The following is an 8,262-nucleotide window of genomic DNA, read 5'->3' on the forward strand; positions in this document are numbered from 1 at the left end:
TTTAACATCTTGGGGCTTTTTTCAGCCATGCAACTCCTGTGTTGCTCTAGTAAATACCACTTAGAAACCCAGCTCAAGGAGAGCCTTAGAGGTCCTTCAGTGAGCACTCTTATAGCGAGAAAAGAGCAAACAGATGCTCAAGAGGAAAGGCCTTTAGCCCAAAGGAACAGGGCAGCATGACTTCAGAGCTCAGACTGGAATCCCAGTCTCCTGAAATTTAGCTCAGCCCCGCCTCTCTGCTCAGCCACACCCACAGTGCACATTGCTACCTGTTTTCAATTTACCCTTCTTTCCATGATCCTTGGCTCCAGGGTTCAGCCACAATTCCTCCTGTCTGACAAATTTTACTAAATCAGCTTATTTTCTGCTTTCATCAGATTTATTCCCTGGGCACACTCTCTCATCTAGTGCCATGAAAAAAATCAAGAATTCCTGGAAGACACCCAGAGCTGGCTCAGAACTCATCCTGCCTCCTTTTTCAATGACCTCCCCTGTACTCGAGCCAGCAATGCTTGATCGGCTTCCCAAAGCCCACTCAGCAGGTTGTTTGGACTGCTCTCTGCCATTCCTCTCCAGCTCCCCAAATCCCTCTGGAGGAGATGTGAAAGGAGATTCAGCGAGGCACAGAGACATGCTGTCATTCCTGATGGAAACCCAAACATGCCAAAGATGTCAAACCTCTTGTTAATTTCATTGGTTTGATGCCATCCTTGACAACTTCTTAATGGTCGACAATACTATTCCTATATTTATCTGGAGAAATAAACAGGTCATGGCTTATAAGAATGTTTTTTTTTTTAAAAAGAAGAGAAGAGGATATTTTACCTGTGAATATCAAAATATCATGAAGGCTCAAGAAGACAGCAGGTAATGAGTTTGAGCAGAAAGTGTGCTCACTGTTAAGATCTGGATACATCCCGGCATGAAGTCTAACTGTGGAATCATCAATCTGGAATATTTCACATGGGCACTGTAATGCAGCTGACACATGGTGTCTGCCTCAGATTCCAATCTTCCTAGCTAAGTCCCAGGTGAAAGGGCTATAGGCAGCAGGACTCTGGGAGACAAGACAAAACAGGGAGGGCTGTTTGGGGGCTCCTGGTACAGAGTGGCTAAGAAAGGCCTTTTCTCCTCGTTTAAGAAACATTGCCTGGGGCTTCCCTGGTGGCACAGTGGTTGAGAGTCCGCCTGCTGATGCAGGGGACACGGGTTCGTGCCCCGGTTCGGGAAGATCCGTGCCCCAGTCCGGGAAGATCCCACATGCCATGGAGCGGCTGGGCCCGTGAGCCATGGCCGCTGAGCCTGCACATCCGGAGCCTGTGCTCCGCAACGGGAGAGGCCACACAGTGAGAGGCCCATGTACCGCAGAAAAATAAAAAAAGAAAGAAACATTGCCTGGTTCTAATGCAATGAGGACCACATGGAATGCCACAGTGCCCTGGCACCTTGCAGCTCAGCTTCTGAAGATGAGATGGGTCCTTCCACCGACTTAATGAATTCTCAGAGGGAGTAGCACAGTCAGGCCCCCAAAAGTCTTTATGGAGGATGTGTTGGGACGTTGAGAAGAAGGTGCAAGGATTGTTCAAGAACTGGAATGATAACCACCACTGCCTCATGCCCCACCCCAGAGACTCCTAGAGATAAGGGGCTGGAATGTTCTGATTATGGAGGTGGTGGCAGAAGTGAGTTATAATCTTTATGTGGGCCCACTGTACCCACAGCCTAGGGAATCCTGGTGAGACTGGAGTTACAGAGGAATTCATTACAAAGGAAGGAGCCCACATCACCTCTATCACCAAGTATAACACTTAGAGATAGTTGGTGAATCATAGCCATTGTCTTACTAAGTACTTTGTACTCACATTGTCTACTAGTATTCTTTGATTCAGATAGTTCATTCTTATAGTTTCTTTTAAGGAACAAAATAAATATTCATAACACTATAAAATAATAAAATGTAAGAAAAACCCCAAAGTCATCAAAACTGGGTTATCAGTTTCCTAGGGCTGCCATGACAGAGTACCACAGACTAGGTGGCTTAAAGCAACAGGTATTTCTTCTCTCATAGTTCTGGAAGTTAAGTCTGAAATCAAGGTGTTGGCAGGGCCATGGTCCCTTTGAGTCTCTAAGTAGAGTCCTTCCTTGCCTCTTCCTAGCTTCTGGTGGTGGCTGTCAATCCTTGGTGCTCCTTGTCTTATAGCAGCATCACTCCCATCTCCGCCCCCATGGTCACATAGCCTTCTTCTCTGTGTGTCTCTGTCTTTATATGGCATTTTCCTCTTATACAGACACTAGTCATATTGGATTAGGACTCACCCTGATGACTTCATCTTAACTTGATTATATCTGCAAAGACCCTATTTCCAAATAAGGTTACATTCGCAGGTACTGGAAGTTAGGATTTCAACATATCTTTGGGGAGGACACAAGTTAACCCATAGCAAGTATACTGTGATACATTTATGTGTGATGGAATACAATGTAGCTATCAAAAATAGGACTATGAAATCAATCTATGCTGTTAGAAGTCAGGACAGAAGGACAATGGTTACCCTTGGGGAAGAGAGATCACAGGCAAGAACCATTTGGAGGGTTTTGGGGGTGTTAGTAATATTCTTCTTCTTGATCTAGTAGCTGGTTACATGGATGTGTTCAGTTGGTAAAAATTCATCCAGCTGTACACTTACGAAATGTACACGTTTCTGAATGTACAATATATTTCAATGAAAAGTTAATTAGGACGTAGTGCTGTAAAAGTATATTGACTGACATGGCAAGATAGTCATGATACATTACTGAATGGAAAAACATCAGGTTACAAAACCATATTGCAATATGATTCCATTTGGAGGGGAAATGTACGCATCATCTAGAAAAGAAAATGTCTGGAAGGGCGGAGGAAATTGCTAACACTCAACTCAGAGTGGAAAGAAAATACAAGTGTTTTCCCCCTCATTTCCACTATTTGTATTTTCTGATTTTTTTTATTGCAGCTATATTATTTGTATAATCCTTTAAATTTCATAAATGAGAAAAGGGTGAATTGATTACAACAAATAGGAGATTCACCTATTAGGGGAAATCATTAATTTAGATCTTTATTTTACACTATATTCCAAAATGCAAAAAGGAAGGATTAAAGAGCTGAATTCAAAGAATTAAAAACTGAATGAAAACACTGATAAAAATTTATGAGATTCATGAGATCTCAGAGTGGTAAAGCCTTTACTAAGCAAAAAACAAAAAGGTAATAGATGAACCCCGAAGGCAATGGATAGATTTTTCTACATTAAAACATTTGAAAGTCAGAAAAACCATAAACAAAACTAAAAGATAAATGTCAAACTAGGAAAAATATTTATGGCAAATATTGCAGACAAAAGGTCAAGATCCTTCGTATATGAAGTACTGTTACTTTGTAATAAGGAAAAAGCTGGTACCTCGAAAGAATAATGAGCAAAATATACAAATAGGCAATTCACAGAAAGAAATGCAAATAATAATAAAATGTATTTTAAAGTGCTTACTCTCACCAGTAATCAAAGAAATTTCATCTAAATACAATGGCATAAAATTTTGCCTATCAAATTAGCCAAGATCACAAAATGCAAAAATGGAAATTGGATCAGTAGCTTAATTTAAGAATTCAAATCAACACTCTCCCTTCGGGAATGTCTTAAGCTTTCTCTGATTCTTCAGCCTTTATGCATTCTGCCCAGAGTTGCTTTGTAATAAATGTGAGTTGATTCAGTTGATTTCACACAACCATATTTCCCCCTTCTGATTTTGACCTGCCTGACATTTGCTTGAGTTTCAGCCAGGAGAACAGCCACAGGCACACGGCCAAGAAGATGATGTCATTCTACAGAAAGTCAAGTGTCAGAGTTCTGAGCTCCTTGTATGTGTAGAGAAAGGCACAGGAGAAGGTTGAACTCAAATTACATGTATAAATGTGTAATTAATCTTTTGCATGGTTTATTGAATAAGTTACAAAACTGTCTTAACATTCAGACCATTTTCAAGTTGTGTGTGTGTGTGGTGTGTGTGTGTGTAGACGGTTGTGCAGGGGCGTGGTGGGAGGTGGAAGACAAGTGATATGCACGGCAAACCCCTGGAAGCACTTTTATCACTGCCAAAAGCCAGACTATAGTGATATAGCTCATCTCATGAAACTGCTCTCAATGTTAATTGACCAAAAGGCGGGGGAGGGCTGAATGGAGTGAATATTGAGACAAAGGACCAGGACTTCCTGTAATTTAGGTAAAGTAGAGCAGAAGCCATCACTTGGAAGGAAGGGTCTGAGAAGAGTTCAAGCTGCCCAGACAGAAATGCCACTTTGTGTGCAGCACTTCACCTCCTCATCAGCTTTTTACCTGTTGATGATGTCACCTCATCCATGTTCAGGTGTCTCCAGACTCCACGCTCACCTGCACCCGCTCGTGCTCTCTCTCTCCCCACATCAAATACTATTCTCAGGAATAAAGAATACATATGTGTGTGTGTGTGTGTGTGTGTGTGTGTGTGTGTGTGTGTGTGTAGTGTTTAATGAGGCATAGTATGTGAAGTATATATTTTCCATGTTTTTAAGTTTTGTCTGTGATCACAAAAGTAACATGTGTTGTTGTCAATAAAAACCACCTCAAACCATACTAAGTATAGAAAATGAAAATTCTCACACTTACCTTTATCCCTAATCCCATTATTAGCAGTTTGGTGTGGGTATTTTCCTAAAAACAGAGTATCTTAAAACAACCTTATATAAAATTTATTAATGTGATACTAGCATATGTCAATGTATACTTTAAATATACAAATAGAGACAATCGACTATAAAGTCACAGATGTTCAAAATACCCACCTCAGGGGCTTCCCTGGTGGCGTAGTGGTTGAGAGTCCGCCTGCCGATGCAGGGGACACGGGTTCGTGCCCCGGTCCGGGAAGATCCCACATGCCGCAGAGCGGCTGGGCCCGTGAGCCATGGCTGCTGAGCCTGCACGTCTGGAGCCTGTGCAAAAATAAAAATCCCCACCTGAGGACCAGAGCCTGTTACTGGTGTAACAGTCTACTGGTGGATGCGGTTCTTTAGAAGACTCTCTGTGTATGTATTAAAGACACCAGGCAGAATAGTCTGTGCTTTGGTAGAATTCCAAGCTCAGACTATTTTCCGTGGGGAGATTGTCTCCTGGAACCCATGAGGAGAAGACAATAATGCAGCTACTCTGCATCTGAGTGATGCTCAGGCAGGAAATAGGTGAGCCTTGCCCTGCAAGAGGATGGAACTCCTTGGAGTAGGTGGCAGGAGGTGCGGAGAGGCCGTATGGAAGGCCCAGTGGTAGAAGCGAACTGCCCTGGTCTTAGAGAGACGAGATGGTTGTGTGGCCAGACCCTGCTTCTACTTTGCTGATTGACAATGGGGACAGCTGGGAGCAAAGGCTTGGCAGTGTGTTGCAGCCCCAGGTCCTAGGCAGCAGGCCTCAGTGCCACCTCTAGCCAGGAAAGCAACTAGAACTGGCCCTAAGCACCCAATAGAGGGGAGAGATGCATTCTGGTATCGGAGGCAACAGCGGGGAAGAGAGGCTTCTGGTTACAGTCTCTCAGTTTTGTGGTTTAAGCTGTGACAGTCACAGAACTCAGCTACACACCCTGGTGGAACCAGGTCAGGTAACGGTGTGAAGTCCTCCAGCCTCAAGGGGGCACACCTGAGTTCTGACCCCATTAGCTGGACAAGAGTACACAGAACTGGGCTATGGATACCAAAGAGTATCCAAAGCTCCCTGACTCCCTGCACTATCCTCCTACATCAAGGGCTTCCTTGTAACTTGTCCCTAATTCGCCAGGCTGCTGGACGAGTCTGTCCAGGGTGTATCCTACACAAACTACCCAGACAAGAAGGCATGCAGAGGCCGAAGCCCTGCCCACACACCTCATGCCAAGCTGATGGCCTTCCTGTGGCCTGAGTCTACCCAGAGGAAGGGGTGCCTTTAGACGAATGAAACGCTAGCAGTGGCCCAGAGTCTGTCTACTGGTCAACAATCAACACTTGGTCCTCAAAAGTCTTCACTTTATCAATTCAGCATGCCAGTTGATCGTTTGCATCCAACTTTGTATTCCTCCATTCTACATTCTGTTGGGTAAAGAGGCTCCAGGACTAGGCTGGAAGGCCAACATGCTGGGCTCAAATTTCTACCCTGCTCTTGTCTGTGTGCTGGTGTACAGCTTGCCTACCTTCTCTGGGATTCGGCTTTGCCATAATCTCTAAGAACCTCTAAGATCTCTTCAAGCTCTAAAATTACATGATTCCTTTGGGCATCAAGTTTGAGAGATGCCCACACTGTCAAATTTGCTCCAACTAGTCAAATGATCTCCTCGGGCTTTGAGATCACGGCCCCCACCCCTGAGTGGCTGCTGGGAGAAGCTGGAAAGCTTCTTGACCTTTGTTAAGCTGACCACACTCTCACTGAAGCCAGCCACCTTCACTTCCACACCCTTCAGACCCTGGTGCATGTCCCTGAAGATGTCCTGTGGTTGCCATGAGATCCCATCCCACTCCATCTCCCAAAACTTCCAGTGGTAGCACTTAAGCTTCTTTTGTAGCTGGAAGAAGATTTGAGTAGATTTCTGGTTCTTCAAAGACCTGCTTGATGTGGGTGGCCTGTTGCTTGTCTGCACTGCTGGCAAGTTTCAACTAGTCATCAGCGTTGTCCTCTGGGATGTTTGTACAACCTCGATCTGTTATGTAAACTTCAGGGTCTTCTGGTGCAGGTGAGCGATAGCAGCCTTTGTGCACTGAGCATCTCATATTCCATCCATGGAATCCATTGGATGCTGCCATCAATGCGAGTGGAAGTCTGGGCAAGGCTACTTACTTCCAACTACTCCATTTATTCTTGGTTGAAATGCAGCAGCAACACAAGCTATTTCCGTCACAGTTAAGCTGCTAGAAGCATCAGTCATAGCTAGAGACTTGGGCTGGCCTGACTATAACAACTGCCATCTTCTGGCCAGATCTCCTATTTCTATTGATTTGGTGACTTCCCCTTGCGGTCTCTGGCTTGCCCCACCTACTATGAAAATTCATCTCTTCCTTTATCTTGGATGGCAGTTGGATCTGCTGTAGGACTCATTCAGAGCTGTGGGGTGGGTGGAGACACCATCAATCTTAGCACATGCGTTCTTGCTTTCCAGATCCATTTCAGGCTCGGGTCTACCTGAATTCGCCGCACATCGTGTGGAGACACAGATGACCTCCTGTGCTGGTGTTGAAAGAGATGCTTCAAGCCTTGGCCAGTCACATTATTGTTCTCCAAAGCATTATGGGTCATTTTAACAATGTGTGTTCTGATTCTGTCTGCTTTCTGGCCTCTGCATCTGCAAAGTAGTAAATGTGGCATTTTTACTTTGACAATTTCTTGATGCTATTTTTCCTTTCTCTCTCTTCCTTCACTAAGGAAGGTTTGCAGCTAAGTCACCCTTCCCTGACCTGGGACACTGTACCAATGGTCCAGCCCCTCCACCCTGCCTCCCAAAACATACCTTTTGGTTCTTTACAACACATTGTATCTTTGATGCTGACTGTCACCATGAAAGCTTTCACCTGACTCAATGAAACGACAAGTACTCTTTTGCTAATGACTTAGCTGCGTGATTGGGTGACTAGACTATACTTGGAGGCAGTAGCAGGAAATGACAAGCTACGCTAATTGCAAAATTCTTTGGATCTGTTTTTGATTCCGTGCAAGGGATGTGGTAAAGTAGCGGAAACTGAACTAAATATAGGTCCAGCTCTGGTTCTGCCACTAACAAGCTGTGTGGCCTTGAAAATGCTACTTTACCTTTCAGGTCTCAATTTCCTCACTTATTCAAAAATATCATTTGAGTATTCTTATGTGCCAGGTGCTGTGTTTATCACAGGTAAAGAGAACATGGTCCAGATCCCTTTGTTGGTGGGTAACACAAAGAAAGAAAGAAAGAAAAGTAAGAAAGATAAGAAAAGGAAGGAATGAAGAAAGAGAGGAAAAGATGGAAGAGAGGATGGGGTGCAGGGTGGAGAGATAAATTAGGAGTTTGGGACTAACATATACACACTACTATATATAAAATAGATAAACATCAAGGACCTACTGTATATCACAAGATATCCTGTACTATATATCTTGTGATAACCTATAATGGTAAAGAATCTGAAAAAGAATATATATTGTATATATTATTGTTGTGTACCTGAAACTAACACAACATTGTAAATTAACTAAACTTCAGGTT

General features: G+C 43.7%; 1 pseudogene; it reads right to left on the minus strand.

Moving 5' to 3' along the window:
- Positions 1-6,353: 6,353 nt before the first annotated feature.
- On the minus strand, positions 6,354-7,582 carry LOC109551089 (transmembrane and coiled-coil domains protein 1 pseudogene; annotated as a pseudogene).
- Between the last annotated feature and the right edge of the window lie 680 nt (positions 7,583-8,262).

This window comes from Tursiops truncatus, chromosome 14, assembly GCF_011762595.2.
Source record: "Tursiops truncatus isolate mTurTru1 chromosome 14, mTurTru1.mat.Y, whole genome shotgun sequence".
Lineage (NCBI taxonomy): Eukaryota > Metazoa > Chordata > Mammalia > Artiodactyla > Delphinidae > Tursiops > Tursiops truncatus.